Below are 22,261 nucleotides of genomic sequence, written 5' to 3' on the forward strand. Positions count from 1 at the left end.
TAGGTCAACTGACTGCGATGTAGTTCTCCTGATGGCCTCCATTATACTAGGGCAGAGAATTATGTATATGGAGATAATGGTGCTTCAACACTTTAAAAAGATATGAAAAGAAATACCTGTACTACAATATATTCAAACAATTCTAGGTGGCTGGATAAAAATAATTAATTCTATGAATCAGGGTCTCATAAACATATCATCCACACATTCCCAGAGACCTAAAACACAATTTCCTGCCATGGTTTTTGTTCAGCAACTTGTTTTAAAAGTAACAGACTCAACACAAGAATGTGCAATAATGGAATACCAATGATATGGAGATATTCTCACTCAGATTTTATCAACCGTGGTACTACTGACATTTATGCTGGAACTGTTTCTTTTTTTCTTTTTTTTTTTTTTGTATTTTAGTCCAAAGTCTACAGGGTCTCACTATACAGATTAGACTCATAGTGATCCTCCCATTTTGGTAAAAAAGAAAAAAATTAAAATTAAGGTAAATTAAATAAAAATAAGAGTAGTCAAATGAAAACATAAACTATTAAGCTCCAAGTGTCATAATATAAAAATGCTGAAAATATCTAAGCAAAGAACCAAGGTATTGACCTGTTTATAGAACATTGGCCAGAACAAAAACCCATTTGGCTAGGCAGTTTTTCTTTTTAGTTAGTCAATTTAGTCAATCTTAAATCTAAATTTCAGACTTCAAATAGCTGCTACTTCAAAAACAAAAATTAAACCATAGGCCAACTGACTGCGATGTAGTTCTCCTGATGGCTTCCATTATACTAGGTCAGAGAATTATGTATAATTATCTGGGATTACAGGCAAGTGCCACTAGGCCCAGTCTCAGTGCACCCCAGGGGTGAGGCAGCACTGCAGGGTTAATTCTTTATTAAGGAAGATTTTGCTATGTATTGGAGGACATTTGACAGTACCTATATACATTACATGTCAGTGATGCTAAAAGCCAAGTATCCAGAAGCTACAAGGCTCCAAATGAGTTCTTTGTGTGTGTACATGCACAGGTAGCCAGCCTCACACATGCTAGGTAACCACTAAGATACATCCCCAGTGCTTTATACATTATCACAGGGTCTTGCTACGTTGTCCAGGTTGGTAGTCCTCTTGTATCAGCCTCCTGAATAGCTGGGATTACAGGTGTGTATCACTATGCCCATTTTGGTCATGGTATCTTTGTCAACTAACCAAAACATAAGACAACATTGCTTTATGCCTGCAATACTATTTTGCTCAGTCAGTATCTGGAACAAAGGCTAGACTGTCAAATGTGGTTTGTTACATTTACTGAGACAATGACTTTTTTTTTTTTTTTTTTTGACTAATACAATGAATGACCGTGAGTGTCTTTTAAGTGTTTAAATCAACTTTACATCCCTGAAATAAACCTCAATTGGTCATGATAAATTATCTTTTCTATAAATACTGTATTCAATTCACTAAAACATCTTTAGAATTTTTGCATTTATGTTCATGTGCAGTATTTCTGTGTAATCTCATAATGTCTGAGTATAAGCTTAGAGCTGGCCTAAGAAAGTATGTTAGACAGAGTTCTCTAATTTTCTGGAAATGTTTGTATAGAAACAGTATTACTTTTTCCTCAAATGCTCAGCAGAACTTATTCATACAATTAACTAGGCCCGAAATCTTTTTATTTTTTGTTGCTTAGAAGTATTTTAATCACAATTTCAATGTCTGTAAGAGATACTAAATTATTTAGATCATCTATTTCTTCTTGAAACTTGTTATATATGTTCTTTCAAAGAAAATGCCCCATCTCTATTGAAAAATTTATAGGCATAAAGTTGTTTGTAATATTCCCCTGATATCCTCTCACTATCTGCAGACTCTGTGGTGATGTCACTTCTGTTATTCCCTGTATCAATCAGTCTGGTCTAGAGCTTTGTCAATTTTATTTATCTCCCCCTTCCACCACTCAAAAGCAGCTTTTGGTCTCACTGATTTTATCTAATGAACAGAAAACAGAAATACTGTTATTTTCATATTGATATTTATTATTTCCATCCTTGCAATTAACTTTGGCTTAATTTGCTCTTTCAATAACTTAAAGTGGAAATAAAAATGACTGATTTGAAATCTTTTTCCAATACTGGAATTTAGGTATATAAATTCTTTCCACTAAGTGTGTTAGAGTGGCATCCCATAAATTCTGATACGTAGTACAGTATGTTCACTTTCATTCAGTCTACTTGGTTATTTACCACTTAAGAAATTAAGTAACCTGGATGGTGACACACACCTGCTAATCTTGGCACTAGGGAAGCAGAGGCAGGCGTCGCACAAGTCTGACCTAGCCTGGGCAACTCAGTAAGACCCTGTTTCAAATAAAGACCTGGGGATGTAACACAGTATAAAGGCCCTGAGTTCAACTCCCAGTACTATAATAAAAAAATAAATAAAATAAAATGAAGCCTATAATACCAGCACTTCAGAAGTTGCAGCAGGGGGACTGCTGAGAGTCTCAGCCCAGTCCAGGCTGCAAAGCAAGACTGTTCCCTACCCACCCACCCCCCAAAAAAAGAGAAAGAGGGGGAGGGGATAACATAAGGCAGAGGATTGCTGTTTGAGGGTTACAAAGGGAGTTCAAAGCCAACATGAACTTCATAGTGAAACCCTGTCTCAAAATGCCAAGAAAAGGGGTGGAGGGAATTAAATGTTAACTGAAACTCTAGAACTAGAGAATCTGTCACTTATGTATACGAACATGGGGTACTTGATTAATCTCCCTGTGCCTATTTCTTCCTCTTTAAAATGAAGGCACTGGTACTTACTTCACCATGTCATCACAAACATCCATCAGTTAATGCAAATAAAGCACTCAGAACACCACCAAGCATCTATTAAACACTCGAACAGCAGGTACTATTATTTATATTTTATAAGACCATCTTTTTGATGTCATATACTACTGTTTACCTTGCCCACATGTAGGAATACACTGATCAAATCTGTAAGCAGATGAACTCTAGTTAAGAATTTATCTTTTCACTATAAACAAAACACTTAAATTACCACAAATAGCACTATAGATAGATACACAGCTATTTACTGAACATTTGTGATGTGTGGAGCATGTTAAAAGCTGTGTAGGTGTCATTCTCTGCCCTCATCTCGTCTATGAAGATATAATTAGGATGCTCAATTTACCAATAAAAAATGAGACATAAGTTAAACAACTTGCCCCCTCTCCTACAGCTGGTCAGAGTCAGAATTCAAACATCCAATGATATCTATTAAAAGATCTTTGGCAAATGAATTCTGCCATTTGCCTTCTGGTCCTCTTAATGGCAACATAAAAGCTTTTAGCACTTTTCTGCTATATAATTAACTAGGACTAAGAGGAACTGAAAGGGAAAAGTCAACATAAAATTTACTAATGCTACTAGAAGTCTTTTTTATTTTAAAGAAAGACAGTTCTAAACAGTTTGAATTTTTCCAATTTTAATTTATAAACCTTCACCTCAAAAAAGAAAGAAAACAGAACAAAAAACTAAGTAGTCAGAAGTCAGCAGTGTGTACTATTATTTTAGCATTCATCATTGCCGGGGAGATGGCTCAGTAGAATAAGCGCCTGCCTGGCAAACGCAAGGGCCTGAGTTCAATCCCCAGTTCAAAAAAAAAAAGTCCCCCCTAGCATTTATCTCTGCCTCATTTTGAAGGGCTGAATAATCTTGTCTCACCCTACTAAATATGACTGCATTTTCCACCTCAGCCCAAATAAGCCCTTCATCCCGAGCATGCCAAAAAGACTAACTTGTCGCATTCTCAGTCATGTTGTTTTGTTATACTTAGAATGTTTTTTCCCACCTAGATAAAACATGTAAGGACCCTAAGGACCACTCTTGGCTCCAATGAGCCACCTCCTGCAAAGTGCTGATGCTCTTCCACCTCATACACAATTACACACTGTCTTACTACACACTGTCTTCCCATACAACGTTTTGGTCTTTCATGAAGATGTGAAGGATATGTCTATGATAACATTCTCAAGTGCCATGCTCACGGAAAAATTTTTTTAAAAGCTACTATATCATATCTCTAAGAGCCTTAAGAGTTTTGTTTTTTTTTAAAGAACACTTAACTCCTGCTCCTCACTTTAAGAGATAGTCTAAATCTCACAAACTTAGAAAAATATATCAGCAAATCAAAACTGTAAGAGAAAACCAGAAGTTATCCTAATGACAACTTATAGGACAAAAGCTGTATCAATAAAACCTAAGCTACATACTCATCCACCCCCTACATACCCCTAAATGGTCTTTCAAAGGTTTCAGCAATATACAGTAGTACACACACACGCGCACACACACACAAAACACACACACACACACACACACACACACACACACACATTATGATGCAAGCTAAGTCTGAAGTCCAGAAAAGTTCTAGTTAACTGCTGGGAATCTAAATCAGGCTGGAAGTGACCTAACAAATAATTTACTCTGGTAACCCTAGAGATCTAGAGTAACCTCAGAAAGAAGAAGCAGGGCTGTGATTACATTTGATCTTCAAAAATCTTCAAAGAGAAGGAATAAAGAATTCCTCAGCTAAGCATTTTACTTACACCCCTTTACTTATCCTTACAATGCTTTTAAAGTGAAAGTACTATTATGCCCATTTTACATAAAGGAAGTTGGAACTAGCGGTGTGACTAACTAGTGATGAGAACGCTTCCCTAGCACAACCAAGCCGCTGGGTCCCATTCCCAGTCTCACACACACACACCTCAACGTTATAAAATTTAACTTAGTAATTTACTTGATTCTAAGTACACTCAGAAGTTTATCAGAAATTTCAGGCAACACAAGAGAGTTTAGACATTTATATTTCTTTTAATTCAAATTTCAGATTGACATCAGTATATTGTATGTTATTAGAAAATACATCTAGTAGTTTTCAGATGACACCCAGCTAAAATCCACAGCCATATTAATGCTTCTCTAGCATGCACATCTGAGCATACTGTTCCTTATTAAAAGTTCACTACATCACTTTCATTCAATTTTAGTTAAAAATTTATATTAAAATATGAAGATTAGATCTTACGTTAAAATAAGAAAGATGAAAAAACACTTCAGTCCTGAAAAATTACAGTACTGCTAGATCTTTTAGTATATTTTGACAGAGAAATTCTGATACTAGCATGGGAAAAAGGGAGACTGATAAATCTGACTAATGAAAATGTAAGACAATAAAACTTGTTTCACTAATTTTTTTTAAATGTACGTATTTGGTACAGGGCCTTACTATGCAGTGATTTCTAGTGATCCTCCTGTTTTCAGCCTCCCCAGCACTGGGATTACAGACGTGTACCACCACACCTGGACTTCATCATGGGCTCAGCGTGCCCAGAGGGTGGGGCTTTATCAATTTCCAACATAAACACTGTCTCATCTTTTCATATCTTGAAAGTCAGAATGCCTCTTAAAATCAAGTGTTATATTTTTATTCTTAGATATACATAAAATAATAAAGTAACAGTTGGGCATGGTGGTCATGCCTATAATCTCAGCACTCTGAGAAGCTGAGGCAGAAGGACTGCAAATTTGAATTTAGCCTGGGCAATTTAGCAAGATCCCATCCCAAAATAAAAAATAAAAAAGGCTGGAATGGAGCTCAGTGGTAGAGTACACTGGAAAAAAGTTTTTAAAAATCGGGGGTTGGGAAATGGCTCAATGGAATAAGCACTTGCCTGGCAAGCACAAGGAGCAAGCACAAGGATCTGAGTTCAATCCCTGGTTCTGCCAAAAAAAAAAAAAAAAAAAAAGGAATAGTGCAGCTTATAATGCCAGCAATGGTAGCATACAACTGTAATCCCAGTACCTAATCCAAGTACTCAGGAAGGTGAGGGAGGAGGACTGCTCCAAGTTCAAGGCAAGCTCGGGGTATATCATAAACTGAGGCCAGCCTACAAAACAAAGAGAAAAAAAGTATAACTTACACTTGAAAACATGGATAATATGTAGTAAATTAAATGACAAAAGATAAAATAGGCCATGCCAATCCCGCCCCTGGAGCATGCTGAGACTGCCACTGAGACTGGGCATAGTGGCACAAGCCTGTAATCCCAGCGCTTGCAAGGCTGAAAACAGGAGAATCACTACAAGTCTGATCTGCACAGTGAGACCCTGAGGACCCTGCATTAAATACAAAAAAAGAGAGAATAAAATAGGGATAATTATATGAAACAAGTAAAAAAGAACTAATATTTTAACTCATAAACCATTCTCACATATTTATGTGAAAAGCAGGGTGTTTAACTACATTAGTGGTTACATAAATTTGGGGTTAAGTGTATTAGTTCTTAGATAATATACATATATACATATATCTGTGCACACATATTTTATCAAAAGTCTTCAATGATTAAGCAAAAAGAAAATGGGTAAAGAATGTTTAAAGAGAGTAGGAGAAAGTAGCACTAATAATCAAACAAGAAAATATAATAGTTTTCCTGAAAATGTTTAAAAATGAAAATTACTACCATGATCAAGATGGATTTTATTCCAGGGATACAAAGTTCAACATACATCAGGGGTGGGTAGATAGCTCAGCAGCGTAAGTGCCTGCCTGGCAAGTGCAAGGTCCTGAATTTGATCCCTTGCACACACACACACACGTGCACACGCATGCATATGTAGACACATACACAAAGTTCAACATACATCAGTCAATAAATGTAATACATATCAGACAATATGATGTTTACAAATATAGCTCTGATTTATTTCACTTATGAATAATGTCTCAAATGTTCCAGCGGCGCAATCGGTTAGCGTGCAGTACTTATACAGTAATGTCTCAAGTTATACCCATTTACCTGTAAGTCTCCAGTGTGTCCTTTTTACGACTGAATGGTCCTCTATTGTATAAAAAAATCATCTTTTCTATCCCTTCTTCAGTTGATGGGCATTTGGGTTGTTTCCAGGATTTAGCTAATTGTGCTGATATAAACAACAGTGCACATACATTGCTGTAGTATACGATGTTTTTAATTCTTCTCGGAAGAAATTGGGAGAAAGGGGAGGCTGAAATCAGGAGAATCCTTATTAGTCTGATCTACATAGTGAGACCCTGTAGACCCTGTCCTCAATACAGAAGAAAAGAAAGAAAAGGAAGTTTTGTGCTAATACTGTTTGGATAAGATATCATGCCTATATCTTACTCTCTGAATAACTACTACCAATACAATAATATGCAATGTATCAAATAGTATAACTGTCCTACTAACATGGTTTGAAACTCAGTTTCATTATGTTTATCTTTTTTCTCTTTAACATTAAAGAATAAAAATAAAAGACTTTGAAGACAGGTGTGGTGGTGTACACCTATAATCCTAGCACTCAGGAGGCTAAGGCAGGAGGATCGTGAGATTGTGAGGCCATCCTGAGCTACACAGGGAGACTTCTGTCTCAAAAAACAAAACAAAATTTTATTAAGTGATACAAAACTACAAAAATTGGTAGCATTTTTACATACTAAAAATCAGACCGCTGAGAAAAAACTTATGAAAGTAGTAACATTTCCAATAGCTACAAAAATAAAGTATCTGGAAATAAACTTAGGGAAGTAAAAGACCTCTGGAATAAAAGTTTCAAAACAGAGGTGAGAGCAACACACACACACACACACACACACACACACCCCTCTACCATGTTCATGGATTGGAAGCATCAGTATTGCTAAAATGTCCACACTACGCTAAGTGATTTACAGGTTCAATGTAATCTCTATCAAAATAGCACTGATATTCTTTAAAGAATTAAACAATCATAAAATTCATGTAGAAAAGTCCCTGAATTGCCAAAGCAATCATGCAAAAAGAACAGAGCTACTGCCATCACCATATCTGATTTCATTTAATGAATACTTCAGAGCCATAGTAACCAAAACAGCATGACACCATAAACAACAGAGCAATGGAACAGAACAATGATCCCAGAAATAAACTCATGGTTCTACAGCCAACTGATTCTTGAAAAACACAGCAAATCTACATTGGACAAAAAGAGCCTTCAATAAGGGATGTTGGAAAAACTGGATATATTAACATGTACAAGACTGAAATGCAATTCAAAATAGACCAAAGACTTACATGTGGGATCTGAAACTACAAGAAAACATAAGCAAAACATTTCAACACGGTAGTGTCTTACTCTTCTCGTTGCTGAGACAAAACAGCCAACACCTGCAAGTTAGAGGAGGAAAAGCTCAGTTTGTAGAGGTTTCAGACCATAATTGCCTGGCTCCAAGGTAGGGGCATCACAAACAACAGTCCATGGCAAGCAGGCAAGGAGGCAGCAAGGGCAGCAACCTGCTTTCTTTCTGCCCCTTTTATAGTCCATCCGGGCTGCAAGCTTATTGAGTAACACCACCTCTGCCCAGGGTGGGGCACTTTTAATCCCAACATCACCCTTAGCCCACATTTACGCATCCTAATCCAGCCACCTTCAAAACTCCCCACCTTTGACAGGTTGAGGGACATCTAGATACAAGCTGTAAAATTCTGCCCCTGAGCCCCCAATGACTCATGCAGCACATCCCTTTATTAAGCAAAGGCATAAAGCTTCGGCATTGCTGAAAAGTCCAAGTCTCAACTCTCCTCTGAGATTTAAGGCAAACTCTTTAAGATGCAAGCCCCCTATACAAATGAACAGTTAAACACTTAACATACAATGTATGAGATAAACACTACCATTCCAAATAGGGGATCAGAAAAGAATGGGACCAAAGCAAGTCCAAAATCCAGCAGGCAAACATTAAATCCCATAGTTCAAGTCAAACATCCAAGGCAGTATATGGCAAGATGTGACTTCCAAAGGGCTTGGGTAGCTTTGCCTCTATGGCACTTCTGGTGGTTGTAGCTCCCAAGGCTTTGCTATTGGGTTGGCTTTACTCACTCCTTGTAGCTGTCCCTGGATGATTTATGTTTGTGGTTTCTGCAACTGCTGGGGTCTCCACCAAGTCTAGCCACCTTCAAAACTCTACTTATGACCACATGAGACTTTGGGGGCATATCTAGATGCAAGCTATAACAACTAGTATAGGCAATGAACCCAAAAGCAACATTTGACAAATAAGATTACCATCAAACCTAAAAGCGGAGCCGGGCGTGGAGGCACATACCTGTAATCCCAGTACTCAGGAAGTTGAGGCAGGAGAATCACTGCCAAGTTCAAGACCAGCCTGGTCCAAGACCACAAAGTGAGTTCAAGGCAAGCCTGAACTACATACTGAGACTCTGTTTCCAAAAGAAAAAACAAAAAACAAAACCCTAAAAGCAGAAAAAGAAACAATTCTAGAGTGAAGAGACAAGCTACAGAGTGGGAGAAAATATGTACTACCATTTATCTAAGAAAAGAAGCTTACTAAGGATCTCAAAAAGAAAAAAACAACAACAACAAAAACAAACAAACAAACAAACAAAAAAACTTCAAATGGGCAAATGATATAAATAGACACTTCTCCAAAGAAGAGTTATAAACAGCCAAGAAGTATACACCACTTCCAGGTATATATGCAAAAGAAACAAAATCACTATATCAAAGACATACGAACGCTGCATGCCCACATTTATTGCCTCATTATTCATTATAGCTAAGATACAAAATTCACCTAGGTACCCATCAATGAATAAAAAGATAAAATGTGAAACACACACACACACACACACACACACACACACACACACCATGGAATACTGTTCAGTCAAAAAGAATGAAATTCAGCCATTTTCGGGAAAATGGATAGACTAAAGCACACTGCGTTGCCTGACCTCAGCCAAACACAGAAAGGAAAGAACCACATATTCACTCTCACAGGTAAAAATTACAACAAACAAAAACCAAGTCAACTGCATATAGAACAGTGATTGTTACAGGTTGGAAGTGGTGGATGGTAGGTAGTGGGAGGCTGAATTTGACCACTTTAAGTTGTATACATATACTGAAACAACACAATAAGCAGCACTAAACAGCATTAACATGTGTGCTTAAAAGTATTAGTCAAGAATAAAATAAAAAAAAATAAACACAAGACCGCCAAGATAATTGTACTAATTTCTGTTGGTTTGTTGAAAAGAACAGTTAATGCTTAATGTTTTGATCAATTTTGTATGCCTATATCCACTAACCTGAACAACTTCTTAAAAAATAACAATATGCAATATATCTACCACTGTTGATTTCCTGTCATCTTTTGAGAATCTGTATCATTTTTAATGTTTTTATTCTCTTTAAAACAAGTATTTTTGAAAAGAAAAATATAAAATAAAATACATTTGTCCCCTCTATAAAAAGCAAAAATCATTCTTTGGGTAGGGGCAGTAGTAGGAATTATCCAAGTGCTCTAACATTGAACTATATTCTCAGCCTCTGAATTATAAAGAAATGCAAATCAAACACTACTGAACATTTGTTACATAACAAACGAATATATCACATATATTAAAGTATAGAGAGAAACAAACATACACTTTAAGGAAGTACATACATGTACTTAACCTCTACACTTGTACCTTCCTTTTTAGGAGTTCAAAAGATTATTTTAAAAAAGTACAGAAAGACCTGTAAACAAAGATTAGTTGTACCACTATTATAAAAGTTTGAAACAACCTGAAAGTCCAAAAAGGTTGCTTAAATTATGACACATACAAGCAATATGACACAATACAGTCACTAACTGATGCTAAAAAGAAATTATCTTTGAATGCAACATCAAAGACTTCAACATGTGAGTACTTTTTCTCCAGCTTGTTTTATTAAGACATGCACACAAACCACCAAATGTATATATCTAAACTACACAATTCCACAAATTTCTACTAGGTAGATAACCAAATAAGCATCAACCAAAGAAGACAAAACTCTTTTAGAAGGCCCTTCTTGCTCCTATCTCTTTAGCTGCAACCCCTAAACACTATCCTCATTTCTATCACACATTTGACCTCTTGAGTCCTAGATAAATGGAGTCATAGTATGTACTCTTTCTGTCTCTCTTTCTTTTGCTCAACATTTTGTCTGTGATACTCACCTGTCTGCTAAGTACAGCTGGAGTGCATTTTATAGTGTTCCACAGTAACACTCTACCATAAGTTATCTATTTTTGCTGATTAGACATTTGGATTGTTTCTAACTAATGGTAATGAAGCTGTTTTTGAACAACACTGTATTATGCATGCCTGATTTGTTTAAATTTTCAAAACTTACTTCTATTGCCTCAGTTTAGTTTTAGATGTTTTTGTTTATAAAAAGATCAGACAATCAGAGAAATACATAAAAGAAATCTGCTATCTGACAATACATACAACTACTGTTAACATTTTCATTGTAACATCTAAATTTTACATAAACAAGAGTTGTTATACAGTTGATCCACCATGTCTGCAGACCTGCAGACTAAAAATATTTGAAAAATCTGGGAAGTTTCAAAAACCAAAATCTTCATTTGCAACACAGAGTACTGCAATGAATTCATGCAAATAATGACACATTCTGCCGTAGCCTCCTGCCATTTCTCAGCTCCTCAGCTTGTTTCAGCAATGTGTTATAGTTGGATTTTTGTACGACGGAGTTTTTAGCCTATGATCATTGTGCATCAACAAGCACAAACTCTTTTCTTGCCATTATTCCCTAAACAATACAGTATAACATTTACCTAGCATTTATTGTGTACTATAAGTAATCTAGAGATGATTTAAAGCACACAAAAGGATGTACATAGGCTATATGTAAATACATGCCATTGTATGCAAGGGACTCGAGCACCCTTAGATTCTGGTATCTATGGGAGCCTCAGAACCAATCTCTTATGTTTATGAAGATGACTGGACATGCTATTCTTTTTTTAATCAACCATGTCTTTTGTAATGTTCTTCCTTTTTTTCCCTTTTCACCTTGATTAAGATAACAAACATGTGTGACATTTTTCCATTATCATAAGATCACTTACACACATACACACACAATTTTTGTATGGTCATACCACATTTTGTATGTCCATTAATACAGCTTTTGCTGTTGCTTGCTTCATCAAAAAACAGAATACTATATTTTACATAGTACTCTGCATCTTGTTTTTCCCAGATATGGTGCAATGTTATCAAACTGATAATTATTATTCCCTCTTAATTTTATGAGATCTAATTCATGTATTGTACAATTTGCCCACTTAAAGCATAAAACTCAGGCAGATGTGGTGGCACAAACTTGTAATCACAGAATTCAAGAGGTGGAAGCACGAGTATTGCTGTGAGTTCAAGGCCAGCCTGGGCTACGTAGTGCATTCAAGGTCAGCCTAAACTGCATAGCAAGACACTGTCTCAAAGGGAGTCTCAGTCAGTCTCAGTCTCTGTCTGTCTCTTTGTGTGTGTCTGTCTGTCACACTCACCCACACACACCCTCAGCTGAGCACAGTGGTGCACTCTTCTAATCCAAACACTTGGAAGCCTGAGTCAGGAGGATGGTGTGTTCAAGGCCAGACCCTATGTTCAAGTATCACCACAGTAAACATCAGAATATTTTAATAATTTCTAAAAGAAATTCCATGCCATTTAGCTATTATTTCACCACCCCTACTTTAGCCTTGAACTGCTACTTATCCATTTTCTGTCTCAATAGATTTTCTTATTCTGGGAGTTTTGTATGACCAGAATCATGAAATATATGGCCCTCTTTTGAGTAGCTTATCACTATTTCACTCTTTATGATGGCTGAATAATATTTCATTATACAAATATTCCTTATTTTATTTGTCCTTGTATCAGTTGGACATTTGGGTGGTTCTGCATTCTGGTTATGATGAATGCTACTATAAACCTTTAAGTTTTCAAAAGTAGGGACATACTTTCATTTCTCTTTAGAGAATTATCCAAGGGATGAACTAGATTATATGGAACTCCATATTCAACCATCTGTAGAAGTGCCACACCATATTCCAAAGGTGCTACATCATTTTACATTCCCACCAGTGCATGAGGGTCCCAATTTCCACCATCTTTGCCTTGTTATTACACTTTTTGAGCCATCCTAGTGGTATACAGGAATATCTCATTATAGTTTTGATTTTATTTTCCTGACAGCTAATAGCATCAAGCAAATTTTCATGTGTTTATTGCCTGTTTGTGTATCTCCTCTGGAAAAATGTCTAGTCAGAGCCTCTAGGCACACTTTTTTTTTGGGGGGGGGTAGCTACCAATCAAACTCAGGACCTTACGCTTGCCAGGCAGGCACTGTGCCACTGAGCTATATCACTGGCCCTCTATGCACACTTTTAAAGTTGGTTGCCTTTCTTACTGAGTTACTGGAGTTGTATTTCTGAATACAAGTCTCTTGTTAGATATGATGAGCAAACATTTTCTATTTGGTAGGTTATCTTTTCACTTTTTGGATCGTGTCCTCTGAAACATAAAAGTTTTAATTTTGATGAAATCTAATTTACTGGCTTTTGGTATCATAGCTAAGAATCCTCTGCCCATCCCCAAGTCAGAAAGATGAACCTCTATGTTTTTTTCGAATGTATATGTATTGTGATGCATGAATTTATTGGTTTCTATTGGGTGTATGCCCCAAAGTGACCCTGTTGGGTCACAGAAGACATACAGAGCTTTAGCAAATGTTATTAAAGAATCTTGCTAAATCACTATATCAATGTTCAAACCCATTGCAAATATCTAAGAGTTCTAACTACTCTACATTTTTGTCAATACTTTGAATTTCTGACTTTTTCATTAATACTACTCTGGAAGGTACATATATTATTACATTATAATTTTAATTTCCATATCTCTGAAAACCATGTATGAATACTCTTGCAGCTTTGCCATCTGGACAATTCTTTTTGTAAATTCCTGCTCTAGTCTTTCACCTATTCATTTTAAACTTGGGTTGCCTGTGCTGGGGAGATAGCTCAGCAATCTAAGCACCCGCCTGGCAAGCACAAGGACCAAGATTCAATCCCTGGTACCACATGCTGCTATGGCCCACAGGATCCTGGGCGTGCCATTCTGGCTACCAAAACTGGGTCTGGTGATGCACACCTGTAATCTCAGCACTGGGAAGGCTGAGACAGGAGGATCACTATGAGTCTGAGGTGCATAGCAAGACACTGTACCACATAAATAAACTATTTTTTAAAAAATAAAATTGGGTTGCCTTTTTATAACAGACATGAAAATTTTTAGAAATATAGTCTCAATACTAGTCCTTTGTTAGGTACAAGTACTGTAAACACCTCAAATTTGTTGTCTTTCTGTTCTAATTTTTTTTTATAATATTGGGATGGTCTACAACTGGCTAATTATCTAATGGTGTCAAATCTGTGATCCTCCTGAGTAGGTGGTTTAATAGGCCTGTGCCCACACCCAGCTCTTCTGTTCTCTTAATAATATTCTTCGATGAATAGATCCTCTTTATAGTCAATTCTCAGCCTTTTGGCTAAGATCAAGTGTAGATGCTCCTAATGAGGTACAATTTAGCAAACTTCATTTTGCTGGTATTTTATGCATCTACCTTTTTAAAAATCTCACCTACAAAAGGGTCATGCAGGTATTTTTCTAGTTTCTTCTAAAACTTTGTAGGTGATACTGGGGATTGAACCGAGTCCTCTGCCACTAAGCTATTCCCCCAGCCCTAATGTTATTGTTTGTGTCTATTTGTCCCCCAAAGCCTCATGAAGTCATGCGGTGGACTTCTAGTGTTTGTGATTAATTCATGATCCAAGGCTGGGATTATGGGTATGAGTGTTACATGCAGCCTGGGGCTGATGCATGAATGCAACATAAGATAGACTTGTTCTCTGTAGCCACTGTTACTCCTGCTCCTGCCCTTTTGCCCTTTTGCTCTTTGCCACCACCATGAAAGGTTGCTCTCTGCCATGCGCCAGTCTACCCTGGAGCCAGCTGAGTATGGACTGAAAACTCCAGGAACTGTGAGCCAAATAAACCTTTCCTTCTTTCATTTTAAGTGTGGGGCTTTTGTCCCAGCAATGAGAGAAGAGTAACTGAGACACCAAGAAATTTTATTTATTTAACCTTTTAGATTGTATCTTCAATTGCTACCAGGAGCACATAATTCTTATTATAAAATTATTTCAGAGAACAGGAAAAAATAAGTTTCACAACTTATTATATAAAGCTGAAGGAAGGTTGAAGTCAAAATATACACAAGCCTAGTGGCTCAAAGCCATAATCCCAACGCTCCAGGAGGTTGAGGCAGGAGGACTGAAAATTCAGACCCAGCTCGAGCAATTTAATGACTCAGCAACACTCTTTCCCAAAAGTTTAAAACTTTTGAAAGGGTTAGGGTTGTAACTCAATGTAAAGGCTTTGAGTTCAATGCCAAATAGTAAAACATGACACCAACAACAACAAAGTAAATTTCAAAAAAAATGACACTGAAAAATTACATTCTGCAGTGTGGGGGAAAAAAGATGCTTCACAGCTAAGCAGTGTTTAATTTAGGAATACAGAGATTATTTCAGCAGATGAAAATCTATAACGTAATACATCCCACTAGCAGATGAATGCAGAAAAAAACCACTTAAACGTTTATAAAAACTTAGAAAACTAAGGCTAGAAATTGTTTCTTAATCTTATCCATTAAAGGCTTAAGTTATCTTATCTACTATGAATCAGCAGTAATACACAGTCCATGAAATTTTAGTGGTACATAATAAATGCCTAATAAAGTCAATAACAAAATTTAGAATCATCTCTCTATGAGCTCACAATGCTGCCAGGTAATCACACTATGTCCCCTTATTCTATTTGCTTTTTCACTCATTGGTAGGTAACTACTATATATTCTCGTTTCAGTCCTTTTACATACTCCCACTCTTATTCTCAATGGACGACCTTGGTTCACACACAGTAAACAGAAACACTCAGATGAAAACTTCCTCAACTGCTGTCATCATATCTCTGTCCCACATATTCTATCTTCTCTTCTATTTCTACAGTAACGCCTATTCCTAGTAAAACAAACCTAATCCATCTATACCCAGATCAGGGGCTATTTTCATGTGACAACAGCAAGTTGAGTATAGTAAACAGAGACTACTGCACTCAATCCTAACATTCTTATCATCTAACCCTTTAGCAAAAACTGTTAAGACCCACTAAGTTCTGTACATAAGAAACGAAGATACATATAAAAATCAGGGCACATCAGGTACATTAAAGGTAAAGAAAATATCTTAAAGCCACCTCACATACAAAAGATGAAGCTTTTGAATGGCATCAAGACTTTTTTTTTTTTTTGAGGCCTCACTATGTAGTGCAGGTTGGCCTTGAACTTGCTTATGTAGCCCAGAATGGCCTTGAACTAATGGTGATCCTCCTGCCTCAGCCTCCCAAGTGCTGGGATTATCACATGCCAACACACCCAGTTGGCATCAAGACTTTTCAACAGCTACTTGAAGCTAGAAAATTATAGAGCAATCAATTCCTTTTACTGTAAGGAAAACTTTTTATCTTGGAATTTTATATTTAGCTCAGATAAATTATCAACCAAGTGTCAAGAGTAAAAGAGAAAACTATTTTCAGCAATATAACATTTCAGAAAGTTCACCCTATGTACTATGTACTATTTTCCTAAGGTTACCAAAAGATGCAACTCATCAAAAGAAAGGAATAAAAAGAGCAGAAGATATAACTCCAGAGCATGCACCAACAGAGGAATAAGGAAAAGAGAAATCTCAGAAGCAGGATGAAGAGAAGTCACAAGCTAAAGTTGTAGAATTTAAGGGAGAAGCAACAGTACAGATCTGAGCAGGAACACAAGACAGCTTAAGGAGTTTCTCAATTAAAAAAAAAAAAAAAAAAAAAAAAACTTTGAATCACATAGATACTGAAACAGTTTGTAGAAAAAGTCCAATTTATAAAGTAATGTTTTAGGCCGGCCAAATAGCTCAGTGGATTAAAGCACCTGCAAGCAGGCCCAGGGGCCCAGGGTTCAGTCCCTGGGCATGCTGTGCCAGCCCTACTCCTGGGGCACGCTGAGATGGCAATTGAGACTGGGTGTGGTGGCATGCACCTGTTATGGCAGCTCTTGGGAGCCTGTAATGGCAACTCTTGGGCAGCTGTAAACAGGCGGATCACTATGAGACCCTTAACACCCTGGAAACTCTTCCCTAAAATACAAAAAAAAAAGTATCAAATTTTTAAGAAATATGTATTCTTCAAGGTACAACTGTAAACACATTTACAAAAATCATAATATAACCAATGAACTTTGATTTAAATCATGATATAACTATACTCTAAGAGAAAGTTCAGGACACAACAGAATCCTACAGCAGACTCATCTTGCACAGTATAAAGCTGTATCTAAAATTGGCCTGGCCTAGTGGCACATGCATGTAGTCCCAGCACTTTCTTATAGTACCAACACTCGGGAGGCAGAGGCAGGAGCATCACTGGAAGGTCAAGCCTAGCCTGGTTGTAGCTCAGGCTGGCCTCATAGTAAACCTCCTGCCTCAGCCTCCTCAGTTCTGGGATTACAGGAAAGTTTTTATAAAGATATGAGGAGTTTTCACTATCTCTTGTAGTATAGCTTTATACCTGCACACTAGTGAACAAGTAGTCTTTATACGATTTAGGACATATTTATTCACTCATTCTCCCAATAGTTGACCATTATTTGTGTACAGGTATTTTTCTATCCTTTCTAGGAAGATAGCAATGAACAAAACAGTATCTTTAAGAAAGAGAGAGAAAGAAAGCAAGCTAGTCAAAGTCCTTGCCCTCAGAAAGCTTACCTTCAGAGAGGAATGCAAATAAAGTGTGCATGTCACATAACTCAATACTGTGCAGAAAAATAAAGGCAGAGAGTGATGGGGATACCATTTAGGAAAGGGCTAGTGTTTAGTTAGGGCTAGTGGAAGGATATACGGTACATGCTTATCCTTTCCTCTCCCCCATGTATCAGGACAGAGCAATGCTTACCTGACTTAGTTTGAGAGGTTTGGCAATTCATGTGTGTTATTACAGAAAACCACTATCAACTGCAGAATGGTATATTGCTTTGAATTTGTGTGGAGCTTACAATGAAGTTTTGCATTGAATTTAAATCATACTCTTATGTTACTTTAAAACTTTTTACCCCGAGGACAGATTTTCTTCCTTTTGTTCTTGAAGAGGCTTTTTCTGAAGACCTCTTCCTACATGGTATCCCCATCATTCTCTGCCTTTACTTTTCTGCTCACTATTGAGTTATCTGACCTTACAGCACACTTTGTTTGCATCCCTTTCCAAAAGTTAAGCTTTCTGAGAGATAGGACTTTGGCTAGCTAGCTTTCTCTGTTTCTCTTTCTTAAACAAAGATAACTGTTTTGTTCATTGCTATCTTCCTAGAAAGGACAGAAAAACACCTGCACATAAATAATGGTCAGTTATCAGGGCGAATGAGTGAATAAATATGTCCTAAGAAATATAAAAACTACTTGATCTTCACTACTGTACAGATCCAAACTTTTTTTTTTCCACATTTTAAATACATCTCTGGTCACTTGTTTATAAGAGAGCTGATTTTTTTTCAGTTTAAATTCTTTAAATAATCATTTTTTTTCTGAATAAACCAGTGCCCTATTGTTCTTCCACAGAACTCATAAGTTACTGTTGCTGAAATGAGATTGCTTTCACACATTTTTAATTACATTCTTTTATTACTATTATGTCATTAGAAGTTTTCCTTACAAGACATCAAAGAAATTCGATTATATTCAAAAGATTCCTGATTAAGCCTTAGATACTAAAATTTATTACAGCCAATCCTCATTCTCTTACTCAACTGTATTCAATATATAGCTGACATTTTAGGATAATGCAATAAATACATTTACCTCCCTTTCCAGGGATTTCACTGAAACTGAGGTTGCTTCAAACCATTGAAAGCTGAAAATAAACATAAAACCTTACAATATGAAATGGAAGTGACAATTACATTTCAAATACAGCTATATCAAACTGAAAACCTCATATTCAAAAGATACGCTCACATATCTTATTCTCAAAAACCACCACTGAAAGTAAACGAAGTGGGTAAGACACTACATTCCCAGCTTTTTGAAGGCTCAGGCAGGAGGACTGCAGTTTGAGGTTACCTTGGGCATTTTAGCAAGACACTCCCTAGCTCAGCACTACACTGCTTTCCTAGCACAAGCATGGAGCAGTACCATAAAAAACAAAAAAGTTAAATCTGGGCCAGCGAGATAGCTCAGCGGTCTAAAGCGCCTGCTTAGGCAAGCAGGCATGACAGGCCCTGCCAGCCCCACCTTCAGGGTGGACTGAGCCAGCCAAAAAAAAAAGTTAAATCCAAACTACCTGCTGCTACTCCATATAAGCAAAGGAAAATAATATTGTTAGATGAAAAACTGGCTTTAAATTTAACTCACAAAAAGAAAATTTTCATTAATTAAATTTCACTTTCCAGCTTGCTTTAAGTTTTAAAAGTTAATTAGAAATTTCTGGAGAGGCAGATGGCAGTGTATTAAATGCTGAACTACAGCATCAGTTGTTGACATAGTCCCCAACCTTTCCACTCATGTAAGCACACTACATGGCTTAATTACATAGTGTGCTTACTACCACCAAACCTTAGTTTCCTGGGCTAAAATAGACAAGACCTACAGAGTGGCAATGTTAATTACTTAGTTTATTCCCAGCCAATGAGAATAAACTAAGTATAAAGAATGTGTAAAAAGCCTTGAAATCTACAAAGAACCACACCAACATCAGTCATATTTTAATTGCACTGGAAAGCAATATGATTTCAGCAATATAGCTTATGCAAGTCTGTGAAAGAATAGGGAACCAGTTCATTCAGAAAAAAAGTGATTTTAAAAATTTAAACTCAAAAAAAAAAAAAAAATTCAACTCCCTTATAAGCAAATGACCACAGTATTTTCAGCAAACATTTCATTTAACTATATAAACCTAAAGAATAAAGCTGTTTAACCACAAGTAAACTGACTTCAGGTAGAATATTTATCTTTGGTATACTTGGAAACCAGATATCCAACGTGCATAAACATGTATATTTTTAAAACAAGTGTCTTAAAGCTTTTGTTCTCTAAGTAATAATAATTCCCTTTATTTTCAGAAGGGAAACACAAGCAATACTCTTTAGCAAATTTAAAAGTATACTCCTTAAACTTTTAAACTAACAGATTTGCCCACTTATCATTACCCTCTTTCTGGGCACAAATCTTTTTCCCCTCCTGTTTCGCAACACCTGAGGGATGGGACCAGCACCAAGGTCAGGCAGAATTAATCAAGGTATCACCTATTCCTCTAGACCAAATCTTATGTGTCTCTAACAGAATAATTTCTATACATAGTCTTCATTCACTACACACGATTACTTTCTCAACTGTAATCAGAAAATAAATGAAAAAAGCATACACTAAGAATTTAAATTCACACAAATGGCCACATGAGTACTGACTTCACAAAGTTAGTTTTTTAGTTACATTTTCCTCTTAAAATTTTGGTGTATTTACTTTAAAAAAGCATCAGAGGAGTATCCTGGAATCTTGGTCTTTCAGCACTATCTTTAATTTTCTGTTACAATCTGCAATAATTATGCAAAGTGAACAGTATTTTCACAGTACTGACCAGAAAAGTTTAAAACTGCAAATTCACTAATTGCATGAAAGTTGGAAATGGCAAAACACCCTACCATTACAAAAATTACGCTTAATTTTCTAAAAATTAACTTTAAAATAATTTCACTTTAAGTTACTCAAAATGGTATCTAAGGAATGAGGCTGAGCGATATAGATCTGGCTAAGAAGTTATTTTTAAAATCTCTGAAGCTGCATAATACACATCACGACTACAAACTTTACAGGTTTTGTTAAAATAATATTGTGTGGTTGTAACCTCCATTATAATTCTAAAGTCTCTACTAAGATAGATGTTCAGCAGTAAAAGTAACACACTGATACTTATGACTCTACAGCCTATATAAGCATAATTACCTGGGTAGAACAGGTTTTATGGCTAGCAAGCTATGATCTATGTCACTACAATACTTTGCATGCACGGATCGAAAAGTTTCCCAAAATTGTAATGGCCATCTTCAAACAGATTTGAAAAAGAGTCCATCTGACGCTAAGTATTTTAAAGTCAACTCAAGCACTGGTAGGAAAACAAAGCTCTCTACAGCAACTAAAGTGTTAGGGGTGGGGGAAAATCCAGAACACATAAAATTACAAAATAAAGCATTAATTGTTGCCTGTGTGTTTCCACTTTATAGAAAAACAGTGGTTATTAGATACTGCCTTCTGGCGCTTTCTTAACAAAAATTTGGTGCTTTCTTGCCCCTCCTCCACAGCTAACATCAGTGTCCTTTCTTCCTCATCCCTCCCAGCTCAAACAAATTAATATTTGTACTGTACTAAGGTAGTGCCTATCAACTTGCAGCTTCTTCCCAAACACGCCCACGTACACTGAAACTGGCCTGCGTCTACACAGCACAGGAAAAGAGCTTCGAAGGGGACAGGTGGAGGGGGGGAGATAATTCTGCTCCGCACAGGTTAGGCTATCTTCCAGATCCTTGCTGCTTGGTCGCGGCTCCCGTGCCTCCCACATCACCTCCAAAGCACAGTGTTTATGAGCTTCCCCAATCCAAAACCGCAGTGGAATTCCGGATATTTGCAGACAGACCTCGCAGCTTTGCAAGTGTTTGATCAGATACCGCCGGAATCTCTCTTCTTTTCAGCACGCCCAGCTCCTGGCCTCAGAGCCCGCCGAACGCAGGCGGCGTCCTCCGCGCGCAGCACGCAGCCTCTCCGCAGCCAGGGCTGGCGACGACTCGGGCTGCGGGCCGTCCCCGCAACAGGTCACCCTGACCGCGGCTTCGGGGCGCAGCCGCTCGGCCGGGGGAGGGGGTGTGGCCGATGTGGCGGGTCCTGGCCAGGCTGTGCGTGCTCCCGCTCACCTGAGGTAGACTGCGGCGTCGCCCGGCCCGCGCGGAGGACGCCAGGAGCCTACGCCAGCCGGGCGGGCACAACGAGGCGCGGGGACTCTGGGGGTCCCCGCGTCCCCCGACAGCCACCCCGGTGGCGCCTACACCCGGAAAGAGCCGCCACAGGGGGGCGCGGCCCCGGCGCCCCCCTCGGTCCGCCGGAGCTCGGCAGCCCCCTCCCGCGCCGAGGAGAGCAGCTTGGGGCCCCGGGCCCGCGGAACGGCGAGGCGAGGCGAAGCGAAGCGAAGCGA

At 37.6% G+C, this 22,261-nt stretch overlaps 1 protein-coding gene and 1 pseudogene across 1 annotated transcript in view; both read right to left on the reverse strand.

Moving 5' to 3' along the window:
* The window catches only part of LOC101567036, a 42,245-nt pseudogene extending 20,611 nt beyond the window's left edge, over positions 1-21,634 (reverse strand).
* Ralgps2 (Ral GEF with PH domain and SH3 binding motif 2) overlaps positions 1-22,255 on the reverse strand; it is a 232,130-nt gene extending 209,875 nt beyond the window's left edge. The window contains exon 1 of the mRNA XM_023703572.1: positions 21,984-22,255. The gene's annotated coding sequence lies outside the window, so the exon portion shown is untranslated. The remainder of the gene's footprint in view (positions 1-21,983) is intronic.
* Between the last annotated feature and the right edge of the window lie 6 nt (positions 22,256-22,261).

The sequence above is a fragment of the Octodon degus genome, unplaced genomic scaffold (assembly GCF_000260255.1).
Source record: "Octodon degus isolate 3935 unplaced genomic scaffold, OctDeg1.0 scaffold00176, whole genome shotgun sequence".
Lineage (NCBI taxonomy): Eukaryota > Metazoa > Chordata > Mammalia > Rodentia > Octodontidae > Octodon > Octodon degus.